The 16,917-nt window shown below is 36.3% G+C and overlaps 1 protein-coding gene across 4 annotated transcripts in view; it reads right to left on the bottom strand.

The window, feature by feature from the left end:
- Positions 1–16,917, bottom strand: part of RAB27B (RAB27B, member RAS oncogene family) — a 139,476-nt gene that overhangs the window by 118,004 nt on the left and 4,555 nt on the right. The window contains exon 3 of one of the 4 annotated variants that reach the window (XM_019640730.1): positions 4,377–4,456. The exons of 2 other annotated variants lie outside the window; for them this stretch is intronic. The gene's annotated coding sequence lies outside the window, so the exon portion shown is untranslated. Of the gene's footprint in view, positions 1–484; positions 631–4,376; positions 4,457–16,917 lie in introns of those variants that run through there. One more of the 4 variants, XM_019640731.1, reaches the window with a different exon arrangement.

Genomic DNA, 16,917 nt, shown 5'->3' with positions numbered 1-16,917 from the left:
TCTCCCCAGGACAGGATCAAGTCCTGTCTCTTCAGCTGGCCATGGGTCCCTGTGGACTGGCACCTGTCTTCCTCTCCCCTCACAACTCCTGTCAGCCTCTGTCTGGGACTCGATTCTCCGGAAATAAGAAATTATTTGCAGTCCTTCTCCAACTTGCTTTGTCACCTGTGCCTTTGGTCCTCTGCCTTTTGTTTCATTAACTCCTGTCCATCACCTAACACTCCTTTCTGTTACATCCTCTTCCAGGAAACTGTACCTTGTCTCATTGCCTCCTAGGTTCTTCTTTGCTTTCATAATATCCTGTGCAAATCACTATCATGAAAATTAATCCTCCTCCTCCTCCTCCTCTACAATGTGAGTTTCTTGAATTCAGTGACTGTACTCTGTATCTTAAGCAGCTGGACAGAGTCCGGCACTCAACGAAACATTATGAATTATGAATATATTCATGGTACTCAACATATACTTCTTCCATACTTATTACCTTCTATGGTATCTACCATGTCTTTGTTCTCCTTTTTCAACTAGACCTTAACTCCAGGAGAGCTGTCGAAGACTATGTTGTATTTATCTTTGTTTCTTCAGTGTTAACCATATTGCCTGACCATAAGTAGGTGCTGTCAGTGACAACTAAGAGAAAGGAGAAAAGAAACAAGGAAAGGAAGGTCCAGTTTTCATATAATGGTTCAGCATAATTTGAAAATTTTAAACATTCAAAACTCAATAAAATTGTAATATCCTTCAATTATCCATTTAAACAAATGAAGCAAAGATTTGCAGAGCTCTTAGAGCCAGTTACTATCTATCTTCACATATCTGTGAATATGTGAATATCTGAATATTTGTCTTATAATATTCCAGATTTGAATCATCATAAGATTCTGAGAGAAATCATAATTGATAAAAAATAGAAGGAAATGGTTCCCTTTACATGTATGAATGGATAGAGACATACTAGACAGAATGTCTAGTGAGGAAAGGTGAAGTTTTAATTGTATATAAACACAACATGAGTCATTTACTTTTTTAGCTCAGGCACAATGTTTTTGAAAGTATGACATTTATTGATGCAAAATCTCAGACATCAGTGATGAAGGACTTAAGAACAGTAGGTATTTTAAAAAGCTTGTCTGTAGGTGTTTTAAAACAGCCGACATCTTAAAAAGCCCAAAGCAAGGAGCATGATTAATAAAAAGTATTAATTGGTAGTAAAAATATAGCTAACATTGTTATAGCTTGCAGCAAGAAACAAAAACAAAATCAAAATCTCTGATATTATTTTAGTATTGCTGGGGAATGCCATGAATATGTAGAAAAAATTTGTTCCTTTCTCCCTTCCTCTTCTTTTCCTGTCATCTCTCTTCACATCCAGTTAAGTCACTAATAATTTTAGCTTTTGTGGACTCTCTTTACCCCACCCATTTAGTAGCTTTTTTTAGTCTAGTATGTTCTTTTTAGAAATCACAACAAAAATTCTTTTTTCATTTTCTTTGCTGCTTGTATGTGGAAGTGAAATATAATTTAGAGGAGCCCTCCACAATCTCCACAATCTCTGTTAAGACAATTGAGGGGGAGGATGGCTCATATTACACAGTGACAGCTGTCAGTCCGTCATCAGAAGTTAGGGTCTGTGAGCCCAGACTCCCGTGACAGAGAACAAACGCCAGCAAATCTTAGACTGGGAGCGAAGACAAGTCCCTCAGGCTGGAAGGGAGTCGTGAGATCTGTTGGAGACCAGTTACCTTTTGTGAAGTTGAGCTGTCATTTGTGATCTCTTCACAATATGTCAGAGTCATCTGGCTTGGTTGCTTGTTAAAGACACAGATGTGTGTACCTCCACCCAGACCTAAATATCAGATTCCCTGGAAGTAGGGCCCTAGAACCTGCATTTTACCAGTTTCCCCTGAGGAGTCAGAGGCATGCTAGAGTTTGGGGACATCTGTTACAAAACGTCTGTAACTACTGCCCCTTTCCTTCCCACTCAAGACAAACCACATTATTTTAGGGGGAGCCTTCAATTCCACTTCAATGTAGGCAATTCATTTGGAAACTTTTGTATTTTGCTGACCAGAAATTACTTGCGACATATCCCACAGTGAATCCCAAAGGTGAGAACTGCCGAGAAGTTTGAGAGAACCCAGCACATTGAATTCCCACAACCATTGTGCTGACTTTTCTAGAGAATTCTCTGAAAGATTACCTTTCAGAGCCATCCTCACAGGAAATGTGTTCACCTTTATGTGAACTCGGATGATTTTGAGGATGTAATCTATCACAACTTTAAATGGGATAGGTTCAAACACTGAGAAAGTCTTAATAAAGAGAATATAAAATACTTGAGCTGGGAATTCTAATTTCACAATCTAATAACTAACAGTGGCCCAGAAATACATGCATATTTTGGAATATCTTAATTATTTGGTAGGCAAAGTGTGGCAAGCAAAAAAAAATTTAATGAATTCAAATATGGCTCTGTGTGTGTGTACACACACACACAAATGCCAAGAACTATCATTCAGATTTTTTTTTAAATCCTCCCATAGAATATAATTAATAATGTTGTAAATATTTTTTAGGGGGCCAGATGGACTCATGTCTTGTTAGGGAGACCACTGTGGTCATTTGTTAAATACCATTACCTATCATTCTCAATTTGTAATTCACATCCATGGCAAAATGGCATTGATTGGTCTTACCCAGGTTTTTACATATATATATATATATATATATATATATATATATATATATATATATATATATATATGTGTGTGTGTTTAAGACCTAAAAAAACCTATGTATTTAAAAACCTTTGTTAGTTTTAACCATGTGACTTGGGAGGAGTAACCCATAGATACTAACAATCAGTATTATATCAATTTGTATTTTTTTATAAGGTAAGAAGAGAGAAAGTGAGACATTGGGCTGGCACATTTTGATCATCATTAGAGGAGAGAAAAAATTCTACAGGATGGAGTCCCTTTTTATAAGTAAAAATGGAGACAATTCAGGAGTAGTTTGAGGCTATAGAGGATTTGAGATTGTGGGGATAGGGGTGCTACTGAATGGTGACTAGGTCTGGGAGTACCAAAGCCAAATGTGAAAATCGTCTCAGCCTGGCCTGATGGAATGTTACAAGAGAATTTGAAGCAGATGTACCTTTCTCAGTGACATGGAGACCTAAGAAGTAGGCAGCTCATTAAGAGACTGATTTTACTTTAATTATAGGTAAACATTAAATAAATCTCTGCACTGTTTCCCTTTGCTATTAGGAAGTTATTCTCCTCATGTCCTTCAAGCCAGGGTTCTTAGATAAAGCTTTGTTTATGTTATAAAACTTAGAGTAAGTTACTTGAAGCTAAACTGCTATGCAAGTGTACACAAAATGAATTGGGGATTGAGTATAATAATAATCACTGTTAGGCGTTAAGCACTTAATATAGTCAGACGTTTTATGAAACATTTTACATATACTAATTTCATTTTCACCTAGGATGAAAGATATTATTATTCTCCATGTTTTCAGATGACAAAACAAAGGCTAATCAAAGTAAACAAGGATAGCTGAAGGGTGATAGAGACAAAGTTTGCATTCAAGTCTAATTTATTCCAGTCACTTATGTCTTACTTGCAAATGTGAACTCCCCCCAAGAGTATGAACTACATAAAAAAATATGAAATGTAAGGTTCCTTTACCTACAAACTTCCCTGATCTATATAAAATAAGGTCAAATTTATTTTAAACCTCCTCGCAAAATTTCAGGAACATGTTTATAGATTAAAGCATGTGAAAATACTACAAAAATGGTCTTTAAAAATTATTATATCACAGAGGGCTTACACCTACCAGGGATTCTCCCAATAGCAGCTATATCTCATAATACTCTTGCCATCCAGAAACCAAAGTCAACCACTGGTTTTTATCCCATCCAATTGCTAAATTGAGGGTTTTTCCTCATACCTGGGACCTAAGCAAAGGATATTCTTGCCATCTAACACTGGCATAATCTTCTTTCAAGTTTTTCCCCAGTTGGGGACTATTTCTTTTCTTATGAGCACCTACTAATTTTACTCTTCTCAAAGACAAAAACTAATCAATGGACTTCCTTGTCCACTTAGCAATCTCCTTCTAGCTTCATCTCACACATCAACCACTTCTGACTCTCCTCTCCCACACACAGTGAGATACCTCCCTCTCTGTACGCCCATATATTTCTGCACGTATGTCTCCTGTGGCTTGTGCGTCACGCTGCTATATGCTATAGATCCTGCACCATTTCACCAAACAGACTGCAATATCCATCTTTGCGTCTGTGTTGGCCAAAGCATGATGGCCAACTCATGCCCATATCTCAACAAATATTCATAAATTGACTGACTGAATGAATACTTCCAATGACTCCTCTTGAAGTAGCCTTCTTTCTCAGGTGGCATTGGTTCTGACCTTCTTTCCATCCTCCTATAAAAACAAACAAGCTAATAATTTTATGTCATGGGTGATGAGATACAGGGCCATCTATGATCTGGGATTTAGAATTCTAGTATTCTCAATATAGTCCACATCTTAAAGGAAAAAATAGTTTTTTATCTTCTCTTAGAAGATGCTTTTATTAATGTAACATTCGTTTACCATTTTATTTTAGGAGAGGCAGCACCATGGTTAATAGCACTGGCTCAGACACACTGATTGGCACAAATTCCCTCAGGAGATGTTTCCCAGATATCAATTACGTCAGAGTTACACCTCTAGCCATTGGTTTTAGCCACTCTTATCTCTTGCCTGGACTGTTATGGCAGCCTTGGAGCTGGTCTCCCTGCTTCTACCCTCGCTCCCTTGTCCACAGAGTGAAAAATTAACACTTGACAACTCATGTCTCTCCTTGACCCCACCTCCTCCAGTGGCCTCCCCTCTCACTCAGCATAAAGGTCACCATTCAATGAGATCATCGTTCTGCCCGCTCTGGCTCTCTGTTGTGTATCTGATCTCACCTCCTATTATCCTCTGCTCTCTCATTTTTTTTGAGCCATGATTACCTACATGCTCTTCCTTGAGCACAGAAAACACACTCTCATGTAAGGACCACAGCATTTACCACACACCATTCCCTCTGCATGAGGTGCCCTTTCTTTTATTGGCTATCTGTTATCTCCTTCACACCCTGAGCTAAGGTCTCTGCCTAAGGACCACGTGGTGGGAGTTTCCGTCCCTCACCATTCAATCTAAATCACCCCACACTTGCTAAGCCCTTGCTCTGCTTTAATTATTCCCACCTGTCATATTATAGAAGCATTTACATATTTTTGGTGTGCTATCCAGAGCTCCAGGATAACAGGGATTTATCGCTAGTCCCTAGAAGAGCATCTGGTACACAGTAGGCACTCAATAAATATTTGATGAACAAATAGAATACCTTCACTCATTCATTTATGTTAAGAGGACATAAAATGTTGAAAACTACAGCATAGAAAAAGCCATAGCACAATACTGGAATGATATGCCGCATGGTGATATAGGATTAAGGGGCAGATGTGCCATCGTTGACACAGGGACAAATTTGATGTCCCTGTATGCTTGAGATTATGTTGTAGAGGTTCAGGAAAGAATATTATTCTCTCTGTTTCTACTTAGGTTACTGAAATTCCCATCCCAAAAGTAGTGCAGGGTCTAAACATCCTGTCAAAAGTTGTCCCCATTATATGAATTGACAGGGATGCAAAATTTACAAGGTTGTCTTGCACGCTCTGGAGGAGATGAGACCTACTGACGATGTCCTGGGCCATGGCCCCCATCTGCAGAGGAAACCAGGATGTGAGACCACCCCTGGTCCTGATATTCAGGTTGGCTTACACCTACCACTCAGCTGCCTTCAGGGCACCTGCTTTTAGAATTACTTGCTTTGTACTCAGAAACATGCAAATAAACTTGATTATTAGCAGAAGCAAACACAGAAATGAAAGCAAATCTATTGCAGAAACAGCAAAGGAGTCCTTAGTAAATAAATTATGGATGATTTAAATGACCTGATATTTTTAAATATTTGTATATCTGACCCTACCTTCTTCCTGCCTTCCACTATTATAAATTCAAATAATTGTATATATAGTACTTTTGGGTTTTTTTTTTTTAAGAAAAACAAGCTAGGATGTTTCTAAACTCAGACAGATGAAACTGCATCCAGAAATGTTAGCTACACAATAAACGGCATTTATGACAGTAACTTCAACACCATGCTCCACCCACCATTATGACTCAGAGAAAGCCCTTTCATATGTACAAGTGTTCTTGGCGGATCATGCTTCCTTACAGCTTCCTCTGAGGTTACAATGAAGTCACCTTTGCAAGGAATTGCCTTAGGAAACTTCCTCTCAGTCATTTGCCCTAATCAGAAAATAAGACTGTTTTAGATTCCTTTTCCCTTTCAAGTTTTACACATGAAAACATGCACTTTTCAGTGAAAAGCTGCATTAACTTTTATGCTGAAACATACCTTTATTTGTAGCACAAGCCTTCAGGCTAAAACCAACCCAAGACTTATTTTGCCAGAAGGAAGAATGTCAGAATTCCCAGAGCTGGTTTTTCTGAGTAGTTAATACTCTAAGACATGTCTTCAAAAATCGCTGGGGCCTTGAGTTCTTACCTACTGCCACTTTCTGCCTCTAGGCAAGCGGAGAACCAAGCCATCAAGACTGAGAGGTGGGTCACTCTTTATTTAGCAAAAGGCCTTGCAGGGTTTCTGCTTCAGCAGCAAATTCAACAAGGTTGGACTACTATATAGAAGCTTAGCAGTCACTCTGTAGGGTGACACGCTAATCCATCAGGCTTTCCATACACACACACACACACACACACACACACACACACACACACACACACATATACATATATTTATAAGCTGGATATGCAACAGTGTATGTAGTATACTAACTTTCCTGTAACAAAAAAGGGACAAGAGACTATATATTCATATTTGTCTGTATTGCATGAACACTGAGTAGATAATAAAATGATTAGCTTCAGAGAGCAGTGGTGTGGGGTACTTGATGAGTGGGTAGAGCCATGGAGGAACACCTTCTTGGGGTAAACTTATTGTTTGAACTATGACCATTAATTACTTTTTCAAACATTTCAAAGGTCCCATAGGGAGATATGCCCTCCCTTAATAATAACATTTAATTTTGCCTTATCTTTGAAAATAATTGGGATACCACTTGGCTCTTTGATTTTGTATGCCAAGGATATTATGCAATATTCGTCACTTCCATGACATGCTTCTTGAGAAAGTCGTCCACAATTAAATTATTATTGTGACCAAAACCTTAGGTAGGATTTATTGAAAATAAAGACCAAGTTTTTAATCTCGTCCTCTTTTTTCCCGAGGAGTTCTTCTGCACTCTTTCTTCTATTAATAAAAATGCACCAGAAATAAAATTTCTCTGTCTCTCCATTTCATCATTTATATCACCACTCAATTTTAAAAATTACCATTTAGAGAGAACCTACTGTATTCTTGCATCAATATCCTAATATTTACACGATGAAGGGAAACTGTGGCTCAGGAGAGTTAAGTGATTTGCTCATGTGGCTAACCCCGTTTAGCTCTGCCTGATTAGAAAGCTCTTACTCTGCCCACGGGCATGGTTCTACTTGAAAGGAAGTGATGTGTTGACTGGAGATGTTCCCCGTCTAAGCTGCAGAAATTCAGGCAAGCATCCTATAAATGAAAAATCAAAGAGATGTTCTTTATTTCCTTTCCTGTTCTAACATCCAGATGAGTTATGCTACATTGCTGTCTATAATGAAAATAGGTTCTGGAAATGTGCATTAGAAAAATGATCTGATTGCTAAAATGTTTACCCACTGGATGGAAAAAAATATCTTATCATTTCCTTCCTAACCATGAGGCTCTATAATCCTTTCTATTTAGAGATCAAAGGAATTAGGAGGACAGTGTCTATGAATCATTTCATTACCCAGAGGGCTAGTTAATAAAAAGCATAAGATAAAATCACCCTTATACAAAGATCCTCAATATTATTCCCTTACATGAAGTCAATTAAGTCATTGAACTTTAATAATAACAGCCATGGGATAAATTCTTTCTCTAGTCGTGAACTTGTTACCAGGCCTTGCACAAACCATTAAAAAAAAAGGTAATTGAGCTGTATCAAAATTAAAACTTATTGCTCTTAGCAAAGAAACTGTTAGGAAAGTGAAAAGGCTAACAAAACTAAACATTCTAACCATACGATCCAGCTATCACACTCCTTGGTTATTACTCAAATGAACTGAAAACTATGTCCACACTAAAACCTACACATGAATGTTTATAAGAGCCCTATTCATAATTGCTGAAACTTGGAAGCAACCAAGATATCCTATAGTGATGGACACATGTCATTATACATTTGCCCAAATCCATAGAAAGTACAACACTGAGAGCAAATCCTAAAGTAAACTACAGACTGAGTGATTATGATGTGTCAGTGTAGGTTCATCAATCATAAGAAAATGCTGCTTTGGTAGGGGATATGGTAAGTGATCAACAAATACTAATTTCATCCTTTTCTTTCCAGTTGTTCTTATGCAGAAAATATAAGTAATGCCATCAAAGGCAGTCAGGTATAAAATACTGAGAAATAGGCAAAAGGACAAGATTATGAATCAATAGTCATCTAAGAACAGTTAAATGAGTCTGGTATTACATGACAGTTCTTTCCCCTTTTGTGGTTTATAATATCACCTGAGATTTAGAATGCCCTTGCTGTTAACCTTTCCAACTCTAGTATCTCTCACTTTTTATTGTACTCACTTGGCATTTAGCACACATTTCCTGCTTGGTTGCTACATTTTTAAGCACGCATTCTTGTTTTGGAACTTTGTCATAAATTCCTAAAAGGCAAAATAATGTTTGATACATTTTTTTTTATGGCTGATTCATACAGAAGAAATGTTCAATATAGGTTGAACATATTGTTGATACTGGTGATATTGGTATTCTCATTTTTTTTTAAAGATTTTATTGGGGAATTGGGGGAGGGGAATAGCACTGGGAAACAGACAAGTTGCTGTCCTTTTTGTTCTTCAGTCTAGTTGTGGAGGACGTTGCTTCACTGGTCCAAATTGGCACCATCTTTGCGCTCTTCCCAGGTGAGGCAGATCAGTCGCGGGTCTCTGGATGGCCGCTCACGGCGGCTCCTGGCCACTCACGCTGGCTGCTGGCTACACACGGTAGCTTATGGCAACTCACTGCAGCCTATGCCGTTGCTGGCGACCCACAGCAGCCCAGCCCCAGGTCGAGCTGCCGTTCACCATCTTAGCTGCAGAGGGCAGTGTCACAGGCCCTCATATGTGGGATCCGAACCGGGGCCCTCTGGAGTCCCAAGCCAGTTCTTAACCATCGCGCCACTCGGCCAGCCCAGGTATTCTCATTTTTGAAAATCTCTCACCTCATCAATATTATTTATTCAAATAACTTAGATATTATTAAGTGACTTTCATATAAAATGAAAAATTTTACTTAAGAGATTCATCCAGGTAACTTAAGATAGTTTTTATTTCCCTTAATATATTCATAAATCTAGGATCCTGAACGTATTCATTTGTTCAGTCTAATAAACATGTATTGAACATTTTTTCTGGCCAAGCATTATGTTAAATGCTGGAAATACAGAGATTATTATGTGCTCACATTCTAGCAGGGATGTCAAATACAGCAACAAATTTATAATGGGATAAATACATCATGAGAAGTGTGTGTAGAAAGGGAGAATGATAACACCAAGAGAGCATTCCAGATAAGGTTCAAAAATAAAATTTTGATCCATCTATTCATTAGCTAATCTAAAATTCTGCAATCAAATTTAATGTCATTAGATAGCTGAATGTAGATTATCTATAATTGATACTATAAATAAAGGTTGAATTATTCGAGCATTAAAATTGTGGTTCTTTTCCGAGGCAAAGAGAGGAACCCTTTCTCTGATTACTTAGGCACCTGCAGGTATGCCTACAGTCAATGAACCTATCCACAGCTCGACTCTTAACTATAAGAAAGAAACTTGGCTTGCATGTGACAGTCCAGAGAGTCAACAGTGAACCAGTAAATTATGATGAGATTAGAAGGTGACCTCCTCCATTTTGGACCTTAGCGGAAGGTCAAGGTGACTACTACATGGGCAGCTTTCTTCCACAGAGGGAAACATTTTTGGCAATTTTGCATGAGACATTAGTCACTAGGGTTTTGTCAATTTATATGTATGTTTCCTTGATGGCAATTTGATATAAGAAAGTAATCTGTGCCTATATGCTCCTTCTCTTTCTGCCAAAAACAAACAAAAAAAGGAAATAACACTTAAAACAGTTCTTTCAAGTCAGTAAAGCTTCATCCCATAAAAAACTGAAATGCTCATGCTACTCTCTTGGCCAAGGACCTTCTACACGTTTCCTTCATGAAATTTCCTACCCCACTCACTCCACAACTCTCCTTCACCTAGAAAATCCCTAAGCATCCTCCAACTCCTGATTTAAATGTCACTTTTTTGAAGATGCCTTTCTTGACAGCATCCTTCTGAATATACACCCAGCTCCTATCCCTATTCCCTTCCTATGCTCTCATAGTACTTCTTCATAAAACTTACAACATTTGTAATTAATGTTATTTGTTTATTTTCTGTTTCCATATGGGGAAACACTGTTTCTCTTTTGTTTGAATAAGAGGCACCTAAGAACTATTTGTTTAATAAATAATAAAAATTTAATGAAATTCAGGGAACTAATGCCTTCATTTTGTTAATGAGAAATCCAAGGTAAAGTAGCTCTCTCTTATAAAGGTAATTTCCACAATTTTTAAATAGCATTCTATTAGATAATGTTCTATTTTCTTACTGCACTATTGAATGTTATTATAAAACCTAGGTTCTGTTTAACATAGATGTTACTTTTGCAGCAATAAGTATAATTCCATTTTATCATAATTGAGCACAAAGAAATAAAATTATATGTTAAGCAAAAGGCTACACAAATTTCCTTAGATACTGTGGTTGCCCTGACTCACATCCTGTGTGTTTTGACCCGCACTGGTTTACCAGAACCATTCACCATATCCCAATTTCTATGGTTTTGTTAGAATTGATTGAAAAACACCTTGAGGAAACCAAATAATACATAATATACCCCAGTAGTTTTATATTTTTAAATAAGTGGGCATTGCTCTAAAGCTTTTTTGTTATGCTACTACCAAACTACATCATGTATCTTTTGTTTACTCACATAACTATCCCATTTTGGCATAATCACGATATATATTAAGTCTGTTGAGATAGGCATTTACTATCTAATTTTACTTTTAGATGGTTATAAATTCTATCACAATTAAAAGTGTCAGAAAAATTCGCTGAAACATGAAAATAAAGCAAAAAGGTGGGCAACACATCCTTTTAATATCATACAGGGTCAAGGCCACCTGAGGATTGTCTAGGTTGGCAACAGCGCTGTCCCAAAGAACTTTCTGTGAAGAAGAAACTGCTGCCCAATATGGTAGCATCTAGGCCAGGATAGCCATTGAGCATGTAAAAAGTGGATAGTGCAACTGAGGGACTAAATGTTTTATTATATTTAATTTTAATTAATTTGGGTTTAAATTCTAATAGTCATATTTAAATAGTTAATGCCTACCTTATTGGATGACGCAGGTCCAGAGGAATGTACTATTTAGTTTGTCTCACTTTTTGTTATTAAAATTCCCAGACTTAGTAAAATTAGCTGTTAATTTGTAGAATTTTGTGCAGTAGCTATGCAAATAATTTTTGCTCAGTGAACAAGCAACTTCAAAGATTTATGGTCTGTTGGATATTATTGAGTTTTAAAATTTGACTCAGTTTTATTGTAACATGTCCGTGATAAATTGCCTATATGTACATAATGTCTCATATTCTCTCTTATTTTCTCTGAAGCTATTATAACATCTGGTTCCCTTATTAATTAATAAGTTATATGAAATTGTTTACATGTGTTCATTTTATATTTGCTGGAGAGTCATTTCAAACTTAGACTTTAGCAGTTTTGGAGGTCATTCCCAATAGTTTCTAAAATCCACTCATAAAATAATTATTTTTGAGATTTCTGACAGCACCTGAGAAATCACAAAGATTTATTATTTTTTGTTTTTTAAAGTTAAAAAAAAGAAGATTCTAGAAATGATCAGGTTGGTTTGGCAGCTTCATAATTACTAATTAGTTTAATATTATTGGAAGAGCTGCATGGAAAGAATTATAAAATTAGAAGAGAGGCTCAGACTTCCTTAGGCTAATTTGTATAAGTAAAACATAATTAATATAAACATTTCAGAAATTAGATGCTTTTCAGGGAAGACCCTGGAGATTCTTCAGTGTCTGCCATAATACGTTCTTACCCACAGGAAAAACATTGGTCAAGCCATTATGAGAACCTATTAGAGAATTTTACTCTCCTCTGTTCTGACACCATTGGTTATTGTCGTAAATTAACCACAGCCAATCAGTATCATCAGGCAGCTCTCTGTTTCTTGATGCCTGCCTGAAGGCTCTGCTGTAAATGATAGGCTAGAATTGGTGTCTTTAACATAGAAGGACAGTCCCAGAACCTCTTAAAAAGGACAGTTCCAAGTGCTCTTCAAAAAATAAACCCCTAAGGATGGCCTCCAAACCCACATAGCTTAGACAGGCTCTACTTTCAGGCTCTACTCGTGGAAAGAGTCAGGATTCCTTGAACTCTTTTAGTCCAGAACCAGACATAACACAGGAAAGCAGGCTCCTAGCCCCAGCTCCATGGCAACAAGGATTATTCACCAGGACTCGAGCTCATGAGAAATATTTAATTGTGGTTATGTGTCTAAAATATGGTTGACATTATTTTAACTTTCTATCTTTAATAAATATAAAAAGAAAACCCCTTCTATTTTTTAATCTGTCTCTAATTCTAATCTTAGAAGATTATGCTTTTGTAAACTGAAATTAAATGTTCTAAATGGTATCTGAGTCTCACTGACCCACTCAAAATTTGGAAGCAACTGTTTTTATTGAGTCTTTTTTACTTTCCATGGCAATAGGTTATTTGCATAGAATCAATAAGAAACTGTCCTCATTTTATCAGGATTCAAATGCACAGATCAATGTTGTAACCAAGTCTATGTTTTAAGTGTCATATTTCAGAAGGATTTTTATTTAATCAAGTATGGCAGCTCCTCATTAAGTAACATATGTTGGGTTGGAGGCCCACAAAGCTTTTCTCACAAGGTGATCTAGTACCTGTTTCCAAAGCCCTAGTCTCCTGGCTACTAAAGAGGTTACTTCCAGCAGGCTAGGGACCTTAGCAAATAAATATAAGGAAGCTCTGAAAGAGAAGATTTCACCTAAATTATAGGAGCTGCAGGTGAAAGCTAATGGAGAGAGTGTTTGGGGTTGGCTTCCTAGCCTTAGGATAGAAGAGATACTAAAAGAGAATTTTAAAAGTTCAACTCAAGATTCCTTATAAAAATTCTCAAAGTACATTTTGTCACCTTAGTGGTTACTTGATATTGTATAGCCCTAGATTTGCAGAGTGAACTCCATGAGGCCTTGGTTAATTAACACTTTTGGTGAACCTATGGAAATAATCAGATCAAACCAGTGCTCCAATAAGACTTCATTTACAAAACAAGTGATGAACTGGATTTGGTGCACAGGTTTGGTTGTCAACCCCTGATCTAAACCATGGAAATGAGGCCAAAAAAAATGGGCAGAAAGTACTTTTAATAACATATGGGAACAAAGGCTACCGAAAGATTGTTTACGGGAAGGAACTTAATTCATCTTGCTATTTATTAGAAATCTCAGATTTAGTGAAGATACTTGTTACCTTGTAGGCTTTTGTCCCATAGAAATGCAAATAATTTTTGTCTGCTGGAACAGATAACCACAAAGATTAACTTTTTTTAATTCCACAATCTTATTCTAACACTTTCTTTTTTAATTTTTAAAAAAATTTTCACTATATACCTAGTTTCTTAAATACTTTTCAAACTGGTCATTACGTACTGATACCCTTCATTAAATAAGGAATTAAAGAAAATATTTTACACATGCCCATTTGATATTTGCCGGAGAGAACATTTTGAAATTGTACTTTAACAAACTATCTGCTGATACAATCAGGCCAGGTTGAACATCATAAGACATGGTTTCTCCTTCCACGTGTGTCACATCATGACCTGACCACTTCGAATTTCAGAATCGTCATCTCTAAACTGTGGGTGTTGGACCAAGATTTCAAAAGTCCCTTCCAAACTCACTGTCAGTATTCTAAATCTAAAAAATTTGAGCAAATTAAATTTATTATTGAAATAGACTATTACTAAACGAAAGAAACTTGAAGATTCTGAAAAGAACCCAAACAGACTTGGAATATAAACAACTAAAGGCATCCATTCAAAATGAAAAAGCACCTTTTAAATGATCACTTTGCCAGGAGCTATTGGTCTTTAATTGAGCCATTTGTTCTTCAGATAGATAACTTTTGACACACAGAGAGAAAGATACAAGATTTATATCTTTTCTAGAGTTCTTTTTTTTTTTTTGTCAAGGCATAATATAGGGTCATTCTTTGTCAGAGAGCATATACAATACTTGGATATTAAATCTCCCCACCCTTTTCAGACTGAGAGCAAAGTCACCATTGTTCTGAAATAGAATTTTGATCTAGTTTGAATTTATACAAATGGAAAATTGTAAATAACTAAAAATTTTACAAAGAAGGGCAGTGGAATGGTCTGTTAAGGATCATAAATAGTTCTTTATTCTAAGGTTTTTAAAAAACAGTTTATAAGACAGAAAGGCAAGATAATAATTAAACCAACTTAGATAAAAGTGTAGTAACACTCACAATATTCATGCTATAGATCAACCATTTTGGCAATCCATCAATAATGAATTCTTTTGGTGCTTATTTTATACAGTGATTGAAATATTTTCTGTACTAAGAAAATATAGGATACTGCAATATAGACCATCTTAAATCCAGTTATGAGTTAATTCTAACCTTGAAAATGAGATTTATCCACAGGGCATAATAGTGATTATGAGAGTAGGCCCAATAGAAATTTGGCTTCAGAATCAGAATCACAGATTTATCAAAAATCAATTATTTATTTGGTTATCATGAAGATGTGATTAAATGGGAAAATTTCAAGAGTCCTCAGTTCAGAAATCGGGTTGTTTTATCTAACCCCTTACACAGTACCCTGGGGTAAAAGGTAAAAAACATGCCTTGTTAGAAATAATCCCATGAGATGCACATATAAAAGTGAAGTTATTAATAGGATCAAATGAGATTTAATAACTCTTTTTAAGATGAGATACTATTTTTTAAATGTTCAAGTCTGGATTATATTACCTTTTGTATTGTATATAGCTAATTTGAACTGCATACATTTCTGATTAAATAATATTAACTGTATGGTAGTGATCTTTGTCATTTGTTGAGGCATGCTTTGTATTTTGTTAGTAAATTTTTATACATAAAAAGAATGTTTAGGGCCGGCTGAGTGGCTCAGTTGGTTAAGAGCTCGCTCAAGAGTTTGAGCTCTGAGCAACAGCGGTTCGAGTCAGCCCGAGCTGAGCAGCCNAAAAAAAAAAAAAAAAAAAAAAAGAATGTTTATATATGCTTAAAAAGAATAATTTTATTGGTTGCAGGTTTCATATAAAACCATTAGACTGAGATTATAAATTGCATAGTTCAAATCCTCTGTCCTTATTTATTATTTTTGCCCAGTTTCTGAAAGAAGTTTGGGAAGTCTCCCACTGTGATTGTGGATTTGTCAATTTCTCTTTGCTTTATGTATGTTTATACTATTTTAGGTTATGTTATTAGGTACTTACAGTTTTGGGATAGATACACCTTTCTTGTGAATTGTATGTTTAATCATTATTTAACAACCCTTTTAAATCCTAATTCTGCTTTCTGCTTTAAAATCTATTTACCTACTATGATTATTGCTACTCCAACTTTAATTTAGTAATTATCTCACTGTTAGATAGTAATGTATTGCATTTATTTCCCATGTAGTGATAATTTATTACTAAAGTTCAATACATTGCAATAAAGACCCTGAGACCTAAATAGATCAAGTTACATTTCCCAGGACACATGTGGCGTGACAGAGCTGTAGATATATTTAAATACTAGCAGCACTAAGTCTCATGAACTTAAATTTTACTTCCTTACCTGACCCTCTCCACTGCTTATATCACCTCAGCAAAGGCCTTTGCTCTTTCCTGGTCTTGTACAAGGAGAGCTTTTAGTCTAAGTTTGACAGTTTGTCTGTGGCCACCTCTTCTTCTCCTACAAGGTCAGGAACTTGGCCAAATCAAATCTAGACCTACCAGGGACTTTCCACCACCACCACCACGACCAACAATAACAACGAGGCCTCTTTTCAATGCCAGTGTCTTTCATGCTTTTGTTTTAGTGTAGCTTTCTATTTTGGATTCTATCTGATGAAGTAGCTCCAAGTACATTTAGCTGATAATCCCGGATTAATATTTTCCTTTGAAATGACTGGGGAAAACATTGTTGAATAATTTTGCCACTTTGATTATTGTATTGTCAAGATCAATAGGGGGGAAATATTTAAAAGGCAACCCATAGCAAATTTTCCACTTAAATTTTTTTTTAAATATATGGACTACACGTGGTTGTTTGTGGGCAGCCATATATTTTATGGCTGCTCACTGATGAGACGACAAAACTCCAGAAGTGTTTAGATGTGAGTCACTACAAGTATCAATGAACTACCTTCTTCATCAATGAACTTGCTTCTTGAACTTGAGCCTGAACCTTGTGCTGTGCACGATGAAGTACCACGTTCATCTCACTGAACATTTCAAGAAGTTGTGTTTGACAGACCA

This window comes from Hipposideros armiger, unplaced genomic scaffold (genome assembly GCF_001890085.2).
Source record: "Hipposideros armiger isolate ML-2016 unplaced genomic scaffold, ASM189008v1 scaffold_52, whole genome shotgun sequence".
Classification (NCBI taxonomy): Eukaryota; Metazoa; Chordata; class Mammalia; order Chiroptera; family Hipposideridae; genus Hipposideros; species Hipposideros armiger.
Note: the sequence above shows the minus strand (reverse complement) of the source record. Positions and strands in the feature narration are given on the sequence as shown.